This window comes from Amphiprion ocellaris, unplaced genomic scaffold, assembly GCF_022539595.1.
Source record: "Amphiprion ocellaris isolate individual 3 ecotype Okinawa unplaced genomic scaffold, ASM2253959v1 Aocel_unscaffolded260, whole genome shotgun sequence".
In the NCBI taxonomy this organism is placed as follows: domain Eukaryota; kingdom Metazoa; phylum Chordata; class Actinopteri; family Pomacentridae; genus Amphiprion; species Amphiprion ocellaris.
Window position 1 is genome coordinate 1 of NW_026559434.1, and position 24,058 is coordinate 24,058.

The 24,058-nt window shown below is 46.9% G+C and overlaps 8 non-coding genes and 1 pseudogene across 8 annotated transcripts; 8 read left to right on the plus strand and 1 right to left on the minus strand.

The window, feature by feature from the left end:
- Positions 1–423: 423 nt before the first annotated feature.
- LOC111574853 (5S ribosomal RNA) lies at positions 424–542 on the plus strand. The gene has a single exon (XR_008601005.1). It is a non-coding gene; the product is annotated as a 5S ribosomal RNA (ribosomal RNA).
- A 371-nt stretch (positions 543–913) lies between these two features.
- Positions 914–1,076, plus strand: LOC111574881 (U1 spliceosomal RNA). Its single transcript, XR_002746671.1, has one exon. It is a non-coding gene; the product is annotated as a U1 spliceosomal RNA (small nuclear RNA).
- A 239-nt stretch (positions 1,077–1,315) lies between these two features.
- On the minus strand, positions 1,316–1,434 carry LOC111584169 (5S ribosomal RNA). The gene has a single exon (XR_002747558.1). It is a non-coding gene; the product is annotated as a 5S ribosomal RNA (ribosomal RNA).
- A 6,113-nt stretch (positions 1,435–7,547) lies between these two features.
- Positions 7,548–7,666, plus strand: LOC111585054 (5S ribosomal RNA). Its single transcript, XR_002747770.2, has one exon. It is a non-coding gene; the product is annotated as a 5S ribosomal RNA (ribosomal RNA).
- A 371-nt stretch (positions 7,667–8,037) lies between these two features.
- On the plus strand, positions 8,038–8,200 carry LOC111571248 (U1 spliceosomal RNA). Its single transcript, XR_002746355.2, has one exon. It is a non-coding gene; the product is annotated as a U1 spliceosomal RNA (small nuclear RNA).
- A 6,648-nt stretch (positions 8,201–14,848) lies between these two features.
- On the plus strand, positions 14,849–14,967 carry LOC111573393 (5S ribosomal RNA). Its single transcript, XR_002746536.1, has one exon. It is a non-coding gene; the product is annotated as a 5S ribosomal RNA (ribosomal RNA).
- Positions 14,968–15,338: 371 nt separating this feature from the next.
- LOC111573400 (U1 spliceosomal RNA) lies at positions 15,339–15,501 on the plus strand. The gene has a single exon (XR_002746537.2). It is a non-coding gene; the product is annotated as a U1 spliceosomal RNA (small nuclear RNA).
- A 6,611-nt stretch (positions 15,502–22,112) lies between these two features.
- On the plus strand, positions 22,113–22,228 carry LOC111585621 (U5 spliceosomal RNA). Its single transcript, XR_002747845.2, has one exon. It is a non-coding gene; the product is annotated as a U5 spliceosomal RNA (small nuclear RNA).
- A 182-nt stretch (positions 22,229–22,410) lies between these two features.
- Positions 22,411–22,487, plus strand: LOC129348473 (U2 spliceosomal RNA; annotated as a pseudogene).
- Positions 22,488–24,058: the final 1,571 nt, after the last annotated feature.

The following is a 24,058-nucleotide window of genomic DNA, read 5'->3' on the forward strand; positions in this document are numbered from 1 at the left end:
TTAAGCGAGGGACTGGGTAACAAACCACAGTATTATAGATGCTCCGGCAAGACGTGGCATCCTTTTTATTCATTTATTTATGTACTGATTTATTCTTACCTTGCAGAGCTTCGTAAACAAACACTAAACTTGAGCGGAAAATCTCCGCGGCAGGAGCCTGTCTCTGCCACACTGTTGTACGAGGTGCCATATGAGGTGATTTATCGTCGCTGGCGTTTTTCTGTGTCACAAACCTTGTCGTGTTGGGCTGAAAGTGAAACTACAATGGATGCCTCGTTGTGTAACGGCGGCTCTTCACTGCCACATGCTGGACAAAGGGTGTGAGTGTGTTGAGAGCTTCTTGTCACGTTCACGTGGACATCAGGACTCAGATGCTGGTGATGACGGACACTTAGAAAAGCGCCGTAAGTGAGGGACGCTCTCGCTTACGGCCACACCAGCCTGAAAGCGCCCGATCTCGTCTGACCTCGCAAGCCAAGCAGTGTCGGGCCTGGTTAGTACCTGGATGGGAGACCGCCTGGGAATACCAGGTGCTGTAAGCTTTTCACGCCTCCTCATGACCCGCCCATCCTTCCAGACCATGCTGTCAATCAATTAGCACTGCAGTGGCAGTGGGGAATTGGGTGTGGCCCTTTTAAGGCCAACCTAATGAATTGTGCGCTGTTTGCTCCGACGGCCGTTCATTGCGGAAAGCGTCGGTGCCGTGAAATTAAAAAGGCACAAGCAGGGATGTTCCTGGTGGAACAAACAATGTCTGCAAGGCCGTTTTCAGTGGCTGCACAAGCAACCTCGTGCATAATGCTTTGGTGCGGTTGCTGCCGCGGGGCCAGAGCCTGGAATTGCGCCTTTCAGGCACCATGAGCCAGGGTACTGCATGCGGAGATGGGGCCCCCGGGTCCACCCGCACCCAGTCATACTTACCTGGCAGGGGAGATACCATGATCAGCAAGGTGGTTCACCCAGGTCGAGGCCCAGCCATTGCACTCCGGCTAGCTGACACCTGCGAATTCCCCAAATGTGGGAATCTCGACTGCATAATTTCTGATAGTGGGGGACTGCGTTCGCGCTCTCCCCTGATTGCTCTGTGAAACCGAGGCTGTGTGGGTGACGTGGTTGCCCGACTGAGAAGCGTTGCTTGCTGCCAAGTGTGGGTGTTTGGTGCTGGTGGCCACCCGACCTCGGGTGGCCACTCTGAAAATAAAGCAATATTGAATTTTATATCAAGCGGCAAAGTTTTCCTGACACCCCGGCGCGGTGCTACTTGGTTGACAGTCTGGTCTGGAATGACTGGCAGGTCATGAGGAGACGTAAAAAAAGCTTACAGCACCTGGTATTCCCAGGCGGTCTCCCATCCAAGTACTAACCAGGCCCGACCCTGCCTAGCTTCCGAGATCAGACGAGATCGGGCGCATTCAGGCTGGTATGGCCGTAAGCGAGGGACTGGGTAACAAACCACAGTATTATAGATGCTCCGGCAAGACGTGGCATCCTTTTTATTCATTTATTTATGTACTGATTTATTCTTACCTTGCAGAGCTTCGTAAACAAACACTAAACTTGAGCGGAAAATCTCCGCGGCAGGAGCCTGTCTCTGCCACACTGTTGTACGAGGTGCCATATGAGGTGATTTATCGTCGCTGGCGTTTTTCTGTGTCACAAACCTTGTCGTGTTGGGCTGAAAGTGAAACTACAATGGATGCCTCGTTGTGTAACGGCGGCTCTTCACTGCCACATGCTGGACAAAGGGTGTGAGTGTGTTGAGAGCTTCTTGTCACGTTCACGTGGACATCAGGACTCAGATGCTGGTGATGACGGACACTTAGAAAAGCGCCGTAAGTGAGGGACGTGTCGTAGTTTCTCTTAAACCTCAAGGATGTGTAGATGTTGAAGAAAACGTCCATTGACACTGTTACTTTTATAATATAATTTATTACTTGAAAAGGACAGCATCTGAACAGGCACCATGGTCTGCCTGTGGAGAGTTTCCCAGCCAATATGAAAATCCCACTTGAACAAAGGGCTGGTGGTCATTTTATACCCTCTGGTAAAGGATCGAATTACAGCATCTGGTTCAAACCCCTACTCAAGAACAACACCTCCTCAGACAAAAACCCCCTACTCTACACATTCCTAAGGGTCACAAATCAGCTATAGGTTAACAGTGGACCCCAATGTCAACAAAGCATAGGATTTCTGGAGCCGAACACACATACCTCAGTACTTACTACCTCCTGTTAGTTAAAGGTCACTTTATGGTCAACAACTATCAGAACTCATATCAGATCAGATACTTCATATTTCCCCCCTTCAAGACATTTGTCTCGCTAATCATCGTAATATTGAGTACATAAGAGTCACATTGAAAATGTTTATGACTTTTCTTCTATCCATGCTAATCATGGCACAAGCTCAGCAACATAGTAAATTTATGGAGTGTGAGAGCGAAAAACCTGCCTGGCAGCTAGCTTTCCCAAATTATCCATCAAACAATCAAGACAGGAAAATTCTCCCACGGTCCCTCTGCCTAGGCGACCACATATGGTACTCCAAGCCAATCAGAAAAGAGGTTCAAAGGATTGTGTGAAATAAGTGGAAGCAAATACATTTGGGAATCACAGAAAGAAAACTCAAAAAGTGTCCAAAGTCAGGCTGGTCGACCCATCGTACCCTTCAGTGGACCTCCTCCTGCCTAACATCACTGTCCCTAAACAATCGAAAAAAACAAAACACCTGAGATCCCAATGTACTCACCTCCTAGGAGAAAACATCCCCTTATCATAAACAGCTCACATCCATCATACAGAGTTATAGAATCCCCCTAAACTAGACATACTAGCATTATCACAATTCAAATATTTCCCCTATGTAGGAAAATGTAAGCAAGAGTAAACCTCTAATGATAAAACAGATTATACATGATGAAACAACATCCAATCCTGTAAGCATACATAAGAACACATCAATATATCCAACTTTCGCTCTTCAGCAGCAGCATCTGGTCGTAGTAGGCTCTCACTGCAGTGTCCTCATTCAGGATTCTCCCTCCTTCCTCATTGTCCATTCCATTGTCCACATGTGAACATCTGAGTCCACTCGGCTGCAGGAATCTCTGCACCACAGCCACTCTCTCCCCTCAGTGTTCTAGGAAGAAACAAATCATCCACCAGTATCTTGCAACCAACAACATCATACATAGCAGTTCACTTTGTTACCAGATTATCATCAGATTATCATCGGACATCTTGCAGTCCCCCCTTTGATCAAACTAAACCCCCTTAAGGTTTGGACATCTCTATTTTAAGTGACACCCCAAACATCAAACTTAACAACCAACTTAACAAAAACTTAGCAACAACTTAGCAACAGACTGAGTATCCAAGTCATCTTCCAATATGTATTACAAATATGAGAACTATGTAATTTCTCCACACTTAGTGGAACACTGAAAAATCAGGCACTATACCCTCAAATCATCTATCATACAATAAGAATCCTCTGGCTGTTTCACTGACTGCAGATATATGTTGCTCTCAGGAGTCAGACTCACCCCTCTATAACCACTAGTCACTACAAGCCTCTCTCCTAGATTCCTCCAGCTGCATCTGATGTAGTTTCCTAAGCATCTCCTCATCCTGCTGTTTCCGGGCACGCTCCTTCTTCCTGTGTAGCTCCACCAGATGAGCCACATGATCTGTGTAGGCAGCTCTCCTCATGCTCCCCAGAGAAACCACTTCTGCCAGTCTACTCCTCACTGGTAGGGCCAACCCCCTCTGTATTTTACCTCGCAGAATCAACTTCTCCATCTGGTTCACTTCTGGGTCATTTCCTGTGACATTTCTCCACATCTGATGAGCCCCCCACACATAGGCCCTCGGATTCTCCTCTGGACCCAGTGGCTCAACCAAAATATTATCAGGATGTATGTTCGTTGGGAACGTATCCCTCAGTGCTCTCCACATCCTACCTCTACTTGCAGCAAAGAGGTCTGCATCATTCACCACAGTTGCCACATATCTGTTAAGACCCACCTGTTGTAGGATCTCCTCCATCACAGGAACACCCAGGAGACTAGCTAAGAGTCGCTTAATGTCTCCCATGGCAGGTTGTGTTCCCACTAGGACCTCCTCTAGCTTCGAAATCCAAGGATATGCCCCATCTTGAAGAGTCTGCAACTTCTCAAGTATATCTGACACATCAGTATTCTGCCAAGGCTTGTAATCCAGATTCTGGCCTCTAACAACCACTGGACACATCTTATCTGACACCTTTCCTCTCCTACTCTCAACTTCTCTTAAAACCCACTGTCTCTCACTCTCAGAATCTTCATCACTGTCTCCATTCTCACTCTCATCAGTCTCCTCCTCTCCTAGACCTCCTCTCTGCACTCTCTCATCACCTCTCTTCTCTGCTCTAGCCAAAATCCTTCTCACTACTGGATCATATCCTCCAACAGCCTCATCTCTGATGCAACAGTCACCCCCCCCCTCTCATTAGGTGGGGGCTTCTTCATTGAAGCCACATGTGAGAAAGGTGCATCAACCTTCTCCACTAGCTGCTCTGCTTCCTCGACATTCTGCTCTCTCCTTTCCTTCACAACCTTCAACAACTTCTGTCCTTCATTTTCAAACAACTTCAGCATACCCAGCTCCATCCGTCTCCCCTCCATGCGTCTCCATCCTTTCTTCCCTCTCTTCTGGCCTGCTTTATGGGTGGACACCAGCACCTGCATCGTCTCTATCACATCAGGATTGAGAGTCCCCTCTACTGGCCAAGGTCGGTCGACATCAGGCCATCGCTTGCTCCACTTCCACGACATCTCTGCAATACCTTCAACAAGCAGATTGTTCTTTTGGACTACATCAACAGGCGTAATCACTCTCCTAACTATATGGTCCATCTTTGACATCATCCACTCAACAGCCTCTAAGCCAAAGCAACCTCTCTACAAATGTTCAACAATCATCTCAATCACTAATGATCCACTAATCAATAAATGCCTCAGATGGTCAGTCTGTTGCCAAGCTTCCTCTCCAATAACTAAAACATCCCCTCTATGTATACACAGATGTGCTTCATCAACCCCAAACTAAAGGAAACACTGTGGGCCGATATGTGAACAAACTAAATATGTGTCCCCAATATCAGAAATAAACATATGTGTACATAAGCAAAACAACATCAAAAACAGTTTGTGGATAAAATCACACTAGCCTTGATGACGTCAGACACCAGAGCCACACATGCTGTCATCTGCAAAGCTTCAGCTCATGTAGAGCACCATCAGCTGTCCACTCATCTGTCCTCTTGGAGGATCGGATTCCAGATGCATTCCATCTCCTCAGTCTCCTCCACAATTCTCACACATCACAGTCGAACATTGGAAAAACAAAACAAAGGGTTAATGTCATATGATCACCATCAATCTTCCACATCACCCCAAAACAACTCACTGCAATTCGCACTCATCTCTCCATCAACATTTAGATCATTTCATTGTCCCCCAACTAATATCTTCCCTCAAGAGTCTCTACTTCTCCTCAGACTCAGCAAAGGCTCCCCTATATTCATCAGATGTATACACATCCACCCTAAGGCTCATAAGGATTTAGCAAACTCATAAACGTCCCCCCTGCAGAAGGGATCATAGGTATTCAACACTGAGGAGGCCACAACCTCTCTCTATATCTATCTACTTAATAAGAAGACTATTCTATATATATATATATATATATATATATATCAGCCATAAAAGTCGACTCAATCAGAAATATCCCCTCTATTCATCTATGTATTCATTATCTGTTTCATTTTGGCCACATTTCTCCCCAACAAACACCACAGGGACCTGCCCCATGTCAGAGATCTCCCACACACACAGTCGCTGCAGCATACGCACACACAGACAGACACACACACACATCAGGGAGGGGCTGGCGTGCACTCCAGACCCAGACCCAGATGCAGACATAGGCGCCAACACAAACTCACAGAATAAAGCACCCACACTCAACACACTATCAAACAAATCAAACTCACACAATAAAGACATAGGCCTATTCAACCTCATCCACAACACTCTCAGCATCCAATCCCAGCATCAAATCATTCACACAAATCCTAAAAGCATGCTTAAGCCGCTCCTTCAACTCTCTCTTTCTCTTATCATCTAAATTTGTGCTACCATTCTGGGATATAAATCATCCAATCGAGAAGCTGCTTCGGACACCGTGACGTCTTTCGGTGGGAACTTGAGAGGGAACTTATTTACGATTGAATATAATCATTATATCCCCAGTTCTATGAACCGACCTGCTACATGTAGGCTATTCACATAACAGGGTTTATGGCCAGTGCTACCTGCCTCCCAGAGGGCTTTGTCCAAATCTGCGGCTTCCCTCATCATCCTCATTCCTCTTCTTCTCAAACTCTATTTCTTCTAGGCCTCTTTTAGTCTCTTCTTCACTCGGTCTCTCTTCATTTCATCTCTTCCTCTCTATATTTTCACTTTGCCAATTGACCTCTGGGCCCCACAGGTAAAATCCACTCTGTCCTCTTCTTTTCTAAGCACCAATTCGACTACTCAAAAGCCAACTTTCACTTAAAGCGTCTAATTTACACATGTCTTACCCTTAACAAGATTCAGGCCTGTCTCATTAAACTTGCATGGTTATTAAGCTTGCTCCATCGTTACTAGTTCTGCTATTCTACATTTACCTCTTCAACTTCAACATTTCAACTTCTATACTCTTCTCTACTCTATACTTTTTCTCTCTTAAACTCAATAAACTCCTTTTCTGTCAACTCAACTTTTATCTATCAATAAACCCCCCAATTTAGATCGAACGCTATCCTCAACCTCAACACATCCTGGCATATGCACACATGATCCTTTACAGTGCAGCCAAACACCCCCAGCTTCCACGCACCAACCAGCACCTCACATTGTGAGAGAAACATACTCACTCTTCTCTCTCTGACCAGTCCTTCTCTCTTCTCCTTCTCCTTCTCTGAAGCGGTGGAAAAGTGCGCTGGAGCTGTCGGTGACCTCAAAGGAGACCACAAACTGATCCCATCCTCGTCGCCACTTTTTGTCGTAGTTTCTCTTAAACCTCAAGGATGTGTAGATGTTGAAGAAAACGTCCATTGACACTGTTACTTTTATAATATAATTTATTACTTGAAAAGGACAGCATCTGAACAGGCACCATGGTCTGCCTGTGGAGAGTTTCCCAGCCAATATGAAAATCCCACTTGAACAAAGGGCTGGTGGTCATTTTATACCCTCTGGTAAAGGATCGAATTACAGCATCTGGTTCAAACCCCTACTCAAGAACAACACCTCCTCAGACAAAAACCCCCTACTCTGCACATTCCTAAGGGTCACAAATCAGCTATAGGTTAACAGTGGACCCCAATGTCAACAAAGCATAGGATTTCTGGAGCCGAACACACATACCTCAGTACTTACTACCTCCTGTTAGTTAAAGGTCACTTTATGGTCAACAACTATCAGAACTCATATCAGATCAGATACTTCAGACGCTGTCGCTTACGGCCACACCAGCCTGAATGCGCCCGATCTCGTCTGACCTCGGAAGCCAAGCAGTGTCGGGCCTGGTTAGTACCTGGATGGGAGACCGCCTGGGAATACCAGGTGCTGTAAGCTTTTCACGCCTCCTCATGACCCGCCCATCCTTCCAGACCATGCTGTCAATCAATTAGCACTGCAGTGGCAGTGGGGAATTGGGTGTGGCCCTTTTAAGGCCAACCTAATGAATTGTGTGCTGTTTGCTCCGACGGCCGTTCATTGCGGAAAGCGTCGGTGCCGTGAAATTAAAAAGGCACAAGCAGGGATGTTCCTGGTGGAACAAACAATGTCTGCAAGGCCGTTTTCAGTGGCTGCACAAGCAACCTCGTGCATAATGCTTTGGTGCGGTTGCTGCCGCGGGGCCAGAGCCTGGAATTGCGCCTTTCAGGCACCATGAGCCAGGGTACTGCATGTGGAGATGGGGCCCCCGGGTCCACCCGCACCCAGTCATACTTACCTGGCAGGGGAGATACCATGATCAGCAAGGTGGTTCACCCAGGTCGAGGCCCAGCCATTGCACTCCGGCTAGCTGACACCTGCGAATTCCCCAAATGTGGGAATCTCGACTGCATAATTTCTGATAGCGGGGGACTGCGTTCGCGCTCTCCCCTGATTGCTCTGTGAAACCGAGGTTGTGTGGGTGACGTGGTTGCCCGACTGAGAAGCGTTGCTTGCTGCCAAGTGTGGGTGTTTGGTGCTGGTGGCCACCCGAGGTCGGGTGGCCACTCTGAAAATAAAGCAATATTGAATTTTATATCAAGCGGCAAAGTTTTCCTGACACCCCGGCGCGGTGCTACTTGGTTGACAGTCTGGTCTGGAATGACTGGCAGGTCATGAGGAGACGTAAAAAAAGCTTACAGCACCTGGTATTCCCAGGCGGTCTCCTATCCAAGTACTAACCAGGCCCGACCCTGCCTAGCTTCCGAGATCAGACGAGATCGGGCGCATTTTTTTTTTTTAATCTTTTATTATCAAAAGTACAAAATTCTGACAAAAGATTTCATTTCACATCATTTTACACATCTTCCTAAAAAGTTTCAAACAATATTTACATACCTTTCACACACAAAAAAAACCCAAAAAAGAGAAACCTGACAGTTTCATAAAATCAACAATTCCTTAAACATAAAAAAACCACCTCACCCTCCCACTTGGATGTCACACCCTCTCATCCACAGCCCGAACAGTTCATAAACATTTCAAAGAACCCCCCCACCCCTCAAAAACAAGAAGGTTCCCTTACAAAGTAACTCATCTGACTTTTAAAGTTTTCTTCTATACACAAACAAAAACCCATAAATCAAAAGTAAAAAAACACACAGTCAAAAAAAAAACCATGATTGCTTTTTTAACATACTCTCTTTAAAACTGAAAGACAATTTTTTCCCCTTCCCCATTAAGCAAAAGCTTTGCATGGTTCACAAACACCTCTTCAAAGTCATCTTGATCCTGAAACATTCTGATGTGTGACCTGAACATATTTTTAAATAAGCTCCACCTATTGACTGCTTTGTCCTCAAATAAGGCATAGTTCCTTGCCACGACAGTCACATGTCTGGCCAATCCAAGGACAATGTTTAGCAGATTTTTGTTCACCTCCTTCTTTTTCTCTGAGACCCCGAACAGCCAGTGCCATCGCCAGTCCCTTTCTTTTTTGGCCTCCCAAGACAAAAAATCTGCCAGAAAGCATCTGACCTGCTCAATGAACAGGGCCACGACCGGACATCCCCACAGCAGGTGCTCCAGGTCCTCCGGCTTGTCCCTGCACACCAAGCAGTTCCTCCCGAATTTAGCTTTATGGACCTGGTGCAGTACGACGCCTGTAAAAATTCGTCTATGTCTTATTTTAAAGTCTGTTTGCGCTGCTTGCGTGCTGCAAAATTTTGGGAAAATGTTTTGCCAAATTGTGTGTATAGGTTTATGTGGAAATAGCTTTGCCCAGGCCGATTCTGCCGTGGGACGCTGTGTCACCTTATTTCTGAATGTTTTATACCAGTATTTTGTTGTTGTTTCTGTGATGCTCTTACTTGTGTTATTGTGTTCCAGAAAGAATGTTGGGGTGTTGTCCTGCACCAGGTCACCCACTCCACTGGCGATGGCGGCCCTCCACCCGGACGGCATCCCCCCCTCAATTGTGGAGCATCTGATCTCCACATCCCTCCTCCTGACTCTGACTGTTGTTCTTGCCTTCGCGATTCTCCAAATCCGCTCCCGGTCAATCCTCCCTGTCTGGTCCAGCAGGTGGCCGATGGTAATCAGGCCTGCAGCCTCGAGGGAACCACCTAAGAGGGGCCTCCCCTGGTGCATAATGTCCGGGTTTCGGAAGACCGGCTGTGCCAGCACCTGAGCCTTGGTGTTAACTTGGGCCTTCACCAGTGGTCGTGCCAACCCCCACGCCTCCATGACCTCCCTGTAAAAACTGTCTAGCTGGGTATAGTGAGTATGTGGAGCTATCTGACAAAGTTGAAAATTTCCTAAGCTGCTGATTTCTTTAAGCTGTTGTGTGAAAAAATCTTTCCACAGCGCTCTGTTGTTTTTGTCCAAATGCTTAATAATGATTTTGTTTCTGAGTGCTAATTTTTTTTGTGTGAATGTCTATTAAGTTTAAGCCTCCTTTCTTGTAGTCATCTATTATTGTTTTGTGTGCTACCAGGTTACTTTTGCCTTTCCAAAGAAATGTAGTTATTAGATTGTTGATTTTCGCAAGTATTGCGTTGGGGAGGTCATGGACAGCCAATGTGTGTGTTAACTTTGACAAAATGAGGGAGTTGGTCACGACCACCTTGCCCCTCAGGGTCCGCCCTCGCATCTTCCACAACCCGAACTGACCTGGGAGTTTGGCCAGCAGCCCCTCCCAGGATTTGTCCCTCGCTGCCGCAGCATCGCTGCCAATGTAAACCCCCAGAACCTTGACGCTCTCCTGGGCCTCTTCAAATCCCCAAATGTTTGGCGGCCGAGCCACCGAGCCACAAAACATGATTTGTGACTTTTCTGTGTTCACCCGTGCTCCCGATGCTCTACAAAAAGTGTCCAGGTGCGTGATTACACTGTCCACCTGTTCTGAGTTCTTGAGAAATAAGTTTGTGTCGTCAGCAAATTGTACTATTTTAATATGTCTTTGTGCTGGTGTTGTGATCCCCGTTATGTGCCTGTCTGTGATAATCAGCTGGGCCAGTGGCTCGGCCGCCAAACTGTACAAAAGCGCAGAGAGAGGACAGCCCTGCCTGATTGAGCGTTGTAGTTGAATTGGTTTCGTTAAGAACCCATTGCATTTTATTTGACTGTGTGCATTGTTGTATAATAATTGTAACCAGCCCATGTACCTGTTCCTAAACCCCAGTGTGCTCATTAACCTCCATAAAAAATTGTGTTCTACTCTGTCGAATGCTTTGTTGAAATCTACAGTTATGTAAATCCCCCCCTCCTGTTGTAACTGCTGCACCCCATGTTTAACTGTTAGTATTGTGTCTGAAATTTCTCTTCCTGGTATGCTGTATGACTGTGTGTCTCCTACTATGTGATGTATGACGTTTTTCAACCTGTTTGCTAATATTTTTGCTAGTATTTTGTAGTCTGTATTGAGTAGACTGATCGGTCTGTAGTTCTTCAGGCAGGATCTGTCCCCCCTCTGTTTGTACACCAGACTTACCAATCCTAGCGTCAAGGTTCTGGGGGTTGACCTCTGCTCCTCCATACTTTGGTAGAGGGAGAGGAGGACTGGGGCCAGCAGGTCTCTGAAAGAGATGTAAAAGTCAGCAGTGATACCGTCCGAGCCAGGGCTTTTGTTCCTTCCAAGTCCACCGATGGCTGCCTCCACCTCTCCTAAAACCATGGGGGAGTCACACCATTCAGCCTCCTCAGGAGGAAGTCGGCTGCTCAGGGTCCCAAGAGCTTCCTCAAGAGCTTCCTCAAGAGCTTCCTCATTCACACCCTCACTGGCAAAGAGTTCCTTATAAAAATCCTGCACCTCACTCAGAATCCCTTCAGTTTCACTAACCTTTTCCCCTTTGCTGTTTATTAGTTCGTGGATGTAGCACTTTACTTGTTTTCTTTTTTCCAAGCCTAGAAAATAACCTGTGCACCTTTCCCCTTCAATGGCATATTTTGCTTTGCTTCTAATTATTGCCCCTTTACATTTTTTCATTTCAATTTTTTCTAGTTCTTTCTTTAAGCATAAATAGTTTGTTATATTGTGATCTGCATTTTCATCTATTTTTTCCAGTTCAGTGTTGATTTGTTGTCTTATTCTGTCTTCCTCCTTATTCTCTTCCCACCTTTTCTGTTTGCTGTAATTTATACACAGTTTTTTAATCCTTTCCTTCACTCCCTCCCACCATGAAAATGTGTCTTCTGTATATCTGATTTCATCTGTTATATTTATTAGCATCCTCCTCATTTTTGCTGTAAATTTTGGGTCTTCCAACAGACTGTTGTTCAGACACCAGGAGCCTCCATTCCTGGCCCTCCCTTGTCCACCCATTTCCACCTCCATATATGAATGATCCGACCATGAGTTGTTCTTGTACCTGACCCCACTTACAGTTTTGGTTATTTCAGGTGAAGTCAGACATAGATCAATTCTTGTTTGTTTCAGTTTCCCTTCCACTACCTGCTGCCTTGAATACTGCAATTTAAATGGGTTTAGGTTTCTCCAGATATCTATGAGATTATTACGTTCCATCAATTTGTTCAACTCAGTCCTGCTTGTATCATTTTTGTATGTGTTATTTTTTGCACTGTCTAGTTTTGTTAAACAAATGTTAAAATCTCCCACTATTAAACAGTTTGTTTTATTAGTCACCCATTTATTTAAACCCCTGACAAAATCTTTCCTCTCCCCTTCTATATTGGGACAGTGTATGTTAATTAATCGATAGTTTTCATTATTATGTTGAAAATCTATTATTATTATTCTCCCCACCTTTTCCTTGTATATTAATTTAACTGTTTCTTTCAGCTGCTCTGGGACGAGAATTGCTACCCCTCTGGCTGTGCCTGTCCCATTAGATGTATATATTCCACCCTTCCATTCTTTCTGCACTTTCTCCACTAGCCCCTCATCCCACTTGGTTTCTTGCAGGCACATGATTTTTCCTCTCCCCTCCTTAAGCACATCTGCTCGCTTGACTTCTGTGCGGAGCCCACATGCATTGAAAGATATGAGCTGCAGCATAAGGAGTGGACAGAGAACGGGGATGAGTTTACTGGCCATGTCACAACCGTTTTTTACTCTTTGGTTTCTTAACTGTCTTCCGCTGCCTGGATTCATTTTGCCGTTTTCTTAACTGGGTTACTTCCAAGAGGTCCATTTCCGAGTCAGAGGATGACAGCTGCATGACCGGGTTCCGCTCAGCTCCACCTTGGCCCGGCGGAATTTGAGACTGTGACTCGGGGACAGTGTCATCAGGCATTTCTGCCATCTCATCCACTCCATTCAGAGCACACTGGGGCTCCTCAGAGGCCAGTTTCTCCACCGCCTCCTCCCGGTTCAGGCTGTCCGGCTGAGCGTCCCTCGCTCTTGCAGGACCGGGAACCTCCACGCCTCCGTAGCCCATCACACCGGTGAGTGTCATACCCAGTTGCTCTCGCTCTTGGCTGTTCAGTCCCTCTTCCTCCTGGTCACTCACACACATTCCTCCATCCTCCGACTCAGAAACGGAGTTCTCTGTAACATCATTTTCACTTTTGTTGCATATACAATTTGCAAGTTGGTTATGACACAGCTCGCATCGCCTCACCCTCGTTCTCATGTCACACTCCTTAGCGTAATGACCCTGCTCCCCACACACATGACATTTAAAATCAGGACACTCTCTGAGGATGTGGCCCGGCTGAATACACAATCTACACACCTTTACCTGTCTATCATGTATCACACGTACATATTCTGGTCCTGTTACGGTCATAAATTTAGCTGAATATGGTAGAGACTGCACATAATCAGTGAATTTAACTTTAACAAACCTTGTCCCATCTGCTATGTTTGTGCCAGGCCACATCCTCCTCTTTATCGGTGATACAGCTGTCACCCCCCAGCCGACCAGTTTGTCAATGATTTCCTCATCAGTGATGTATGCTGGCAGTGCAAGGAACGAAACAACTAGCTCGTCATTTGTTAGCTCTTTAGCCATAACAACAGTTGATCCAATCTTAAACCCGTCCAACAGCCGCTTGAATCCTGCTTCACTGGTCATCGTCACTTCATATTTGGATGCAGATAGTTGCCTGCATGCCATCAGTCCACCACACAGCTCTCGGATAATCCTAAGCAGCTCCATTACAGTCACCTTCTCTTCTCCAATCAGTTCAATTTGACAAGTCAGTTTTTTGTTGTAAATCATCATCTTCTCCTGCTGTCGTCTCTGTTCTCCTGCTTTCACATCTGTCACCACCGCCGCTGCCAGCCTCTCTCCCTCCTTCATTCCTTCTTTTTCTACAAATCTTCTCATAGTCGTCTGCCGTTCCGTGTTCTTTACCCGTTCAATCTTGCCGTTCTCTGCTTCAGTGTCCATTCGTCCGAGTCCTTTCTCCTGAGCCATTTCCTTTGTATTGTCCTTAGCCGTGCTGTCATTCCTCCCAACCACCATGCTCACCCTTTGACGTGTCGCGCTCTCAAAGTCCATCAAAAAACAAAAAAAAAAACAAAAATCAACTCAAAAACGTAACCCCCAAACAGTGTTCCCACTGCTGGGGGTTGTAAAAAACCACAATTTGTGTCTCAAAAACGCTCCAATTCACCGCAGTAACAATTTCCCACAGAACAATTGTTTGGCTTTCCTCACTGGTCTCTCTTACTTCCTGGTTGGACTGCACATGCACACACAGGCGGGTGTGGCCGTAAGCGAGGGACTGGGTAACAAACCACAGTATTATAGATGCTCCGGCAAGACGTGGCATCCTTTTTATTCATTTATTTATGTACTGATTTATTCTTACCTTGCAGAGCTTCGTAAACAAACACTAAACTTGAGCGGAAAATCTCCGTGGCAGGAGCCTGTCTCTGCCACACTGTTGTACGAGGTGCCATATAAGGTGATTTATCGTCGCTGGCGTTTTTCTGTGTCACAAACCTTGTCGTGTTGGGCTGAAAGTGAAACTACAATGGATGCCTCGTTGTGTAACGGCGGCTCTTCACTGCCACATGCTGGACAAAGTGTGTGAGTGTGTTGAGAGCTTCTTGTCACGTTCACGTGGACATCAGGACTCAGATGCTGGTGATGACGGACACTTAGAAAAGCGCCGTAAGTGAGGGACGCTGTCGCTTACGGCCACACCAGCCTGAATGCGCCCGATCTCGTCTGACCTCGGAAGCCAAGCAGTGTCGGGCCTGGTTAGTACCTGGATGGGAGACCGCCTGGGAATACCAGGTGCTGTAAGCTTTTCACGCCTCCTCATGACCCGCCCATCCTTCCAGACCATGCTGTCAATCAATTAGCACTGCAGTGGCAGTGGGGAATTGGGTGTGGCCCTTTTAAGGCCAACCTAATGAATTGTGTGCTGTTTGCTCCGACGGCCGTTCATTGCGGAAAGCGTCGGTGCCGTGAAATTAAAAAGGCACAAGCAGGGATGTTCCTGGTGGAACAAACAATGTCTGCAAGGCCGTTTTCAGTGGCTGCACAAGCAACCTCGTGCATAATGCTTTGGTGCGGTTGCTGCCGCGGGGCCAGAGCCTGGAATTGCGCCTTTCAGGCACCATGAGCCAGGGTACTGCATGTGGAGATGGGGCCCCCGGGTCCACCCGCACCCAGTCATACTTACCTGGCAGGGGAGATACCATGATCAGCAAGGTGGTTCACCCAGGTCGAGGCCCAGCCATTGCACTCCGGCTAGCTGACACCTGCGAATTCCCCAAATGTGGGAATCTCGACTGCATAATTTCTGATAGCGGGGGACTGCGTTCGCGCTCTCCCCTGATTGCTCTGTGAAACCGAGGTTGTGTGGGTGACGTGGTTGCCCGACTGAGAAGCGTTGCTTGCTGCCAAGTGTGGGCGTTTGGGCTGGTGCCTCGGGTGGCCACTCTGAAAATAAAGCAATATTGAATTTTATATCAAGCGGCAAAGTTTTCCTGACACCCCGGCGCGGTGCTACTTGGTTGACAGTCTGGTCTGGAATGACTGGCAGGTCATGAGGAGACGTAAAAAAAGCTTACAGCACCTGGTATTCCCAGGCGGTCTCCTATCCAAGTACTAACCAGGCCCGACCCTGCCTAGCTTCCGAGATCAGACGAGATCGGGCGCATTTTTTTTTTTTAATCTTTTATTATCAAAAGTACAAAATTCTGACAAAAGATTTCATTTCACATCATTTTACACATCTTCCTAAAAAGTTTCAAACAATATTTACATACCTTTCACACACAAAAAAAACCCAAAAAAGAGAAACCTGACAGTTTCATAAAATCAACAATTCCTTAAACATAAAAAAACCACCTCACCCTCCCACTTGGATGTCACACCCTCTCATCCACAGCCCGAACAGTTCATAAACATTTCAAAGAACCCCCCCACCCCTCAAAAACAAGAAGGTTCCCTTACAAAGTAACTCATCTGACTTTTAAAGTTTTCTTCTATACACAAACAAAAACCCATAAATCAAAAGTAAAAAAACACACAGTCAAAAAAAAAACCATGATTGCTTTTTTAACATACTCTCTTTAAAACTGAAAGACAATTTTTTCCCCTTCCCCATTAAGCAAAAGCTTTGCATGGTTCACAAACACCTCTTCAAAGTCATCTTGATCCTGAAACATTCTGATGTGTGACCTGAACATATTTTTAAATAAGCTCCACCTATTGACTGCTTTGTCCTCAAATAAGGCATAGTTCCTTGCCACGACAGTCACATGTCTGGCCAATCCAAGGACAATGTTTAGCAGATTTTTGTTCACCTCCTTCTTTTTCTCTGAGACCCCGAACAGCCAGTGCCATCGCCAGTCCCTTTCTTTTTTGGCCTCCCAAGACAAAAAATCTGCCAGAAAGCATCTGACCTGCTCAATGAACAGGGCCACGACCGGACATCCCCACAGCAGGTGCTCCAGGTCCTCCGGCTTGTCCCTGCACACCAAGCAGTTCCTCCCGAATTTAGCTTTATGGACCTGGTGCAGTACGACGCCTGTAAAAATTCGTCTATGTCTTATTTTAAAGTCTGTTTGCGCTGCTTGCGTGCTGCAAAATTTTGGGAAAATGTTTTGCCAAATTGTGTGTATAGGTTTATGTGGAAATAGCTTTGCCCAGGCCGATTCTGCCGTGGGACGCTGTGTCACCTTATTTCTGAATGTTTTATACCAGTATTTTGTTGTTGTTTCTGTGATGCTCTTACTTGTGTTATTGTGTTCCAGAAAGAATGTTGGGGTGTTGTCCTGCACCAGGTCACCCACTCCACTGGCGATGGCGGCCCTCCACCCGGACGGCATCCCCCCCTCAGTTGTGGAGCATCTGATCTCCACATCCCTCCTCCTGACTCTGACTGTTGTTCTTGCCTTCGCGATTCTCCAAATCCGCTCCCGGTCAATCCTCCCTGTCTGGTCCAGCAGGTGGCCGATGGTAATCAGGCCTGCAGCCTCGAGGGAACCACCTAAGAGGGGCCTCCCCTGGTGCATAATGTCCGGGTTTCGGAAGACCGGCTGTGCCAGCACCTGAGCCTTGGTGTTAACTTGGGCCTTCACCAGTGGTCGTGCCAACCCCCACGCCTCCATGACCTCCCTGTAAAAACTGTCTAGCTGGGTATAGTGAGTATGTGGAGCTATCTGACAAAGTTGAAAATTTCCTAAGCTGCTGATTTCTTTAAGCTGTTGTGTGAAAAAATCTTTCCACAGCGCTCTGTTGTTTTTGTCCAAATGCTTAATAATGATTTTGTTTCTGAGTGCTAATTTTTTTTGTGTGAATGTCTATTAAGTTTAAGCCTCCTTTCTTGTAGTCATCTATTATTGTTTTGTGTGCTACCAGGTTACTTTTGCCTTTCCAAAGAAATGTAGTTATTAGATTGTTGATTTTCGCAAGTATTGCGTTGGGGAGGTCATGGACAGCCAATGTGTGTGTTAACTTTGACAAAATGAGGGAGTTGGTCACGACCACCTTGCCCCTCAGGGTCTGCCCTCGCATCTTCCACAACCCGAACTGACCTGGGAGTTTGGCCAGCAGCCCCTCCCAGGATTTGTCCCTCGCTGCCGCAGCATCGCTGCCAATGTAAACCCCCAGAACCTTGACGCTCTCCTGGGCCTCTTCAAATCCCCAAATGTTTGGCGGCCGAGCCACCGAGCCACAAAACATGATTTGTGACTTTTCTGTGTTCACCCGTGCTCCCGATGCTCTACAAAAAGTGTCCAGGTGCGTGATTACACTGTCCACCTGTTCTGAGTTCTTGAGAAATAAGTTTGTGTCGTCAGCAAATTGTACTATTTTAATATGTCTTTGTGCTGGTGTTGTGATCCCCGTTATGTGCCTGTCTGTGATAATCAGCTGGGCCAGTGGCTCGGCCGCCAAACTGTACAAAAGCGCAGAGAGAGGACAGCCCTGCCTGATTGAGCGTTGTAGTTGAATTGGTTTCGTTAAGAACCCATTGCATTTTATTTGACTGTGTGCATTGTTGTATAATAATTGTAACCAGCCCATGTACCTGTTCCTAAACCCCAGTGTGCTCATTAACCTCCATAAAAAATTGTGTTCTACTCTGTCGAATGCTTTGTTGAAATCTACAGTTATGTAAATCCCCCCCTCCTGTTGTAACTGCTGCACCCCATGTTTAACTGTTAGTATTGTGTCTGAAATTTCTCTTCCTGGTATGCTGTATGACTGTGTGTCTCCTACTATGTGATGTATGACGTTTTTCAACCTGTTTGCTAATATTTTTGCTAGTATTTTGTAGTCTGTATTGAGTAGACTGATCGGTCTGTAGTTCTTCAGGCAGGATCTGTCCCCCCTCTGTTTGTACACCAGACTTACCAATCCTAGCGTCAAGGTTCTGGGGGTTGACCTCTGCTCCTCCATACTTTGGTAGAGGGAGAGGAGGACTGGGGCCAGCAGGTCTCTGAAAGAGATGTAAAAGTCAGCAGTGATACCGTCCGAGCCAGGGCTTTTGTTCCTTCCAAGTCCACCGATGGCTGCCTCCACCTCTCCTAAAACCATGGGGGAGTCACACCATTCAGCCTCCTCAGGAGGAAGTCGGCTGCTCAGGGTCCCAAGAGCTTCCTCAAGAGCTTCCTCAAGAGCTTCCTCATTCACACCCTCACTGGCAAAGAGTTCCTTATAAAAATCCTGCACCTCACTCAGAATCCCTTCAGTTTCACTAACCTTTTCCCCTTTGCTGTTTATTAGTTCGTGGATGTAGCACTTTACTTGTTTTCTTTTTTCCAAGCCTAGAAAATAACCTGTGCACCTTTCCCCTTCAATGGCATATTTTGCTTTGCTTCTAATTATTGCCCCTTTACATTTTTTCATTTCAATTTTTTCTAGTTCTTTCTTTAAGCATAAATAGTTTGTTATATTGTGATCTGCATTTTCATCTATTTTTTCCAGTTCAGTGTTGATTTGTTGTCTTATTCTGTCTTCCTCCTTATTCTCTTCCCACCTTTTCTGTTTGCTGTAATTTATACACAGTTTTTTAATCCTTTCCTTCACTCCCTCCCACCATGAAAATGTGTCTTCTGTATATCTGATTTCATCTGTTATATTTATTAGCATCCTCCTCATTTTTGCTGTAAATTTTGGGTCTTCCAACAGACTGTTGTTCAGACACCAGGAGCCTCCATTCCTGGCCCTCCCTTGTCCACCCATTTCCACCTCCATATATGAATGATCCGACCATGAGTTGTTCTTGTACCTGACCCCACTTACAGTTTTGGTTATTTCAGGTGAAGTCAGACATAGATCAATTCTTGTTTGTTTCAGTTTCCCTTCCACTACCTGCTGCCTTGAATACTGCAATTTAAATGGGTTTAGGTTTCTCCAGATATCTATGAGATTATTACGTTCCATCAATTTGTTCAACTCAGTCCTGCTTGTATCATTTTTGTATGTGTTATTTTTTGCACTGTCTAGTTTTGTTAAACAAATGTTAAAATCTCCCACTATTAAACAGTTTGTTTTATTAGTCACCCATTTATTTAAACCCCTGACAAAATCTTTCCTCTCCCCTTCTATATTGGGACAGTGTATGTTAATTAATCGATAGTTTTCATTATTATGTTGAAAATCTATTATTATTATTCTCCCCACCTTTTCCTTGTATATTAATTTAACTGTTTCTTTCAGCTGCTCTGGGACGAGAATTGCTACCCCTCTGGCTGTGCCTGTCCCATTAGATGTATATATTCCACCCTTCCATTCTTTCTGCACTTTCTCCACTAGCCCCTCATCCCACTTGGTTTCTTGCAGGCACATGATTTTTCCTCTCCCCTCCTTAAGCACATCTGCTCGCTTGACTTCTGTGCGGAGCCCACATGCATTGAAAGATATGAGCTGCAGCATAAGGAGTGGACAGAGAACGGGGATGAGTTTACTGGCCATGTCACAACCGTTTTTTACTCTTTGGTTTCTTAACTGTCTTCCGCTGCCTGGATTCATTTTGCCGTTTTCTTAACTGGGTTACTTCCAAGAGGTCCATTTCCGAGTCAGAGGATGACAGCTGCATGACCGGGTTCCGCTCAGCTCCACCTTGGCCCGGCGGAATTTGAGACTGTGACTCGGGGACAGTGTCATCAGGCATTTCTGCCATCTCATCCACTCCATTCAGAGCACACTGGGGCTCCTCAGAGGCCAGTTTCTCCACCGCCTCCTCCCGGTTCAGGCTGTCCGGCTGAGCGTCCCTCGCTCTTGCAGGACCGGGAACCTCCACGCCTCCGTAGCCCATCACACCGGTGAGTGTCATACCCAGTTGCTCTCGCTCTTGGCTGTTCAGTCCCTCTTCCTCCTGGTCACTCACACACATTCCTCCATCCTCCGACTCAGAAACGGAGTTCTCTGTAACATCATTTTCACTTTTGTTGCATATACAATTTGCAAGTTGGTTATGACACAGCTCGCATCGCCTCACCCTCGTTCTCATGTCACACTCCTTAGCGTAATGACCCTGCTCCCCACACACATGACATTTAAAATCAGGACACTCTCTGAGGATGTGGCCCGGCTGAATACACAATCTACACACCTTTACCTGTCTATCATGTATCACACGTACATATTCTGGTCCTGTTACGGTCATAAATTTAGCTGAATATGGTAGAGACTGCACATAATCAGTGAATTTAACTTTAACAAACCTTGTCCCATCTGCTATGTTTGTGCCAGGCCACATCCTCCTCTTTATCGGTGATACAGCTGTCACCCCCCAGCCGACCAGTTTGTCAATGATTTCCTCATCAGTGATGTATGCTGGCAGTGCAAGGAACGAAACAACTAGCTCGTCATTTGTTAGCTCTTTAGCCATAACAACAGTTGATCCAATCTTAAACCCGTCCAACAGCCGCTTGAATCCTGCTTCACTGGTCATCGTCACTTCATATTTGGATGCAGATAGTTGCCTGCATGCCATCAGTCCACCACACAGCTCTCGGATAATCCTAAGCAGCTCCATTACAGTCACCTTCTCTTCTCCAATCAGTTCAATTTGACAAGTCAGTTTTTTGTTGTAAATCATCATCTTCTCCTGCTGTCGTCTCTGTTCTCCTGCTTTCACATCTGTCACCACCGCCGCTGCCAGCCTCTCTCCCTCCTTCATTCCTTCTTTTTCTACAAATCTTCTCATAGTCGTCTGCCGTTCCGTGTTCTTTACCCGTTCAATCTTGCCGTTCTCTGCTTCAGTGTCCATTCGTCCGAGTCCTTTCTCCTGAGCCATTTCCTTTGTATTGTCCTTAGCCGTGCTGTCATTCCTCCCAACCACCATGCTCACCCTTTGACGTGTCGCGCTCTCAAAGTCCATCAAAAAACAAAAAAAAAAACAAAAATCAACTCAAAAACGTAACCCCCAAACAGTGTTCCCACTGCTGGGGGTTGTAAAAAACCACAATTTGTGTCTCAAAAACGCTCCAATTCACCGCAGTAACAATTTCCCACAGAACAATTGTTTGGCTTTCCTCACTGGTCTCTCTTACTTCCTGGTTGGACTGCACATGCACACACAGGCGGGTGTGGCCGTAAGCGAGGGACTGGGTAACAAACCACAGTATTATAGATGCTCCGGCAAGACGTGGCATCCTTTTTATTCATTTATTTATGTACTGATTTATTCTTACCTTGCAGAGCTTCGTAAACAAACACTAAACTTGAGCGGAAAATCTCCGCGGCAGGAGCCTGTCTCTGCCACACTGTTGTACGAGGTGCCATATAAGGTGATTTATCGTCGCTGGCGTTTTTCTGTGTCACAAACCTTGTCGTGTTGGGCTGAAAGTGAAACTACAATGGATGCCTCGTTGTGTAACGGCGGCTCTTCACTGCCACATGCTGGACAAAGTGTGTGAGCGAGCCCCACCACGAGGGTAGTGGCTGGGACCACCAGGCTTTTGGGCTGCTTCTCCGCAGCAAAGACACCCTTACTCTGGTTTCTCTTCATAACGCACAAGTCTTTCGCCTTTTACTAAAGACTTCCGTGGAGAGTGACTCCAACGAGTTTAGCCTATTTTTGGCAGGCTTTGCTCTCTGGCAGAGCCGTACCTATTGGTTGAAAGCAGAGGGTCTGTGCTTGATGGGGGGGTTTGGGCAGTGCTCAGTGGAGCTTGTGGGCGGAGTCGCCAAGCAGGAACCACTTGTGCAGCCCGGTGAAAACAGTGCACCAGCACAAGCGAGAACTGCGCCAGGGGGTTGGGCCCCGGCAGCGAAAAGTCAGGGCTCATCGCTTCTCGGCCTTTTGGCTAAGATCAAGTGTAGTATCTGGCTTCACGACAGTCACTGCTGAGCGGATACCGTTTTTCACACTGCGAGGATGGCCACGAAGGCCGCATCGGAGCAGCTGATCCCAAGGGTTGGGCTGAGATACACTCTGCGTTTCCAAGTGGCTTCAACAGAGGAAGATGCATCGTCCCGTGCTTGGTTCTGCAAGAATGTCGTCATGGGGCTTCTTCATCTCAAGGTGGAAGATGTCTACTGCATCCAGTGGAATCAGCAAGACAAGGCCTTTGATGTCACGCTGAGAGGGGAGGAAATTTACGGACAAGCAGCTGAGAAATGCAGGACTGCAGCAGCAGCAATGCCCCTTGCCAAGTACAAGATTTGGAACCTGGACCGGCCGAACTTCAGACTGATCACGGTGCACATGTACAACCCGTTCGTCACTGACCTGCAATTGGCTTCGTTTCTGAGTCAATACGGAGAGGTGGTGACGGCGGCCAGGTATGTGAAGGATCCCATGGGATTTTGGACTGGTCGGCGGCAGTTCCAGGTGCTTTTAAAGGCTGATCCAGAAGGGCCTAATGGCCTGAAGCATCCGCCCGCTTTTTTCAACTTGGGCAGTGACAGGGGCTTCCTGTATTACTCGCGGCAACCTGCATTTTGCCGTCGATGTCGACAGTCAGGCCACGTGGAAGCAACATGTGCCGGAGACCGTTGCCGGTTCTGTGGGCAAGGAGGACATGAGGCGAAGGACTGTGGCGCACCAAGGGCCTGTCATGGATGCAGTGGCTTGGGGCATCTCTACCGTGACTGCCCAAAGCGTGTAAAGACTTTTGCTGAAGTCGCCAGAGGTGGGAAGCCAGAGGGATCCTCGAGGGTCAACAAAGGCTTTGGATTGGCTGGCACAGTGCAGGATGTGCCAAATGGACCTCCAACGGGGGCTGGCCCGGCCGAAGGTGGAGAGAGTGCTGCAGGTGGAGGAAACGTCATACCTGTTCCTGCGGGGGACCACGGGGAGGGCTCATCGACCTCGGTCGGCCTCCAGGTGGTTTCCTCTGTTAGTACCCCTGCCCCAGCCTTACCCGAGGCCAAGCATGGGGCACGTCGAGGATCACAGGCCTTTGAAGCGGGTCCTCCTGCTGAAAAGGGCATGCATAGCAAGAGGTCAAGGGGTGAAGGAACAGTCGAGAATGGAGGGTTGAAGATTGCGGGCCGGGAGGGGGCGGGGCCCGACCAGGAATTAGAAGGAGTAGCAGGGGTTGTAGAGGGTCGAATGGAGGTGGGAAACAGTGTGGAGAGGGACGGGGAAGGGGGGAATGAGGGACAGACTCAGGCTGTTGTGGGGGACCCGCTCATGCCTGATTTTGAACTGGAGCTTGAACTGACTCCAGATCTTCTCATGGTACCTTCACCTTTGGGGGAGGATGCATATGAGGGACCGAACAGACCGTCGTCCTCGCCGAACGCCATGCCTTTTTCCTGGGCAGAGCAGATGGACAGCGAGAACTTGTATGATCCATAGGAAGGGGTCTGGGTTTGTTTGGAGATTAATTTTTTGAATTTTCAAGATGAGTTCTTTTAATGTACTGTCGTTGAATGTGAGGGGCATGAGGGACCCTGTTAAAAGGAGGGTTGTCTTTGATTATGTGGG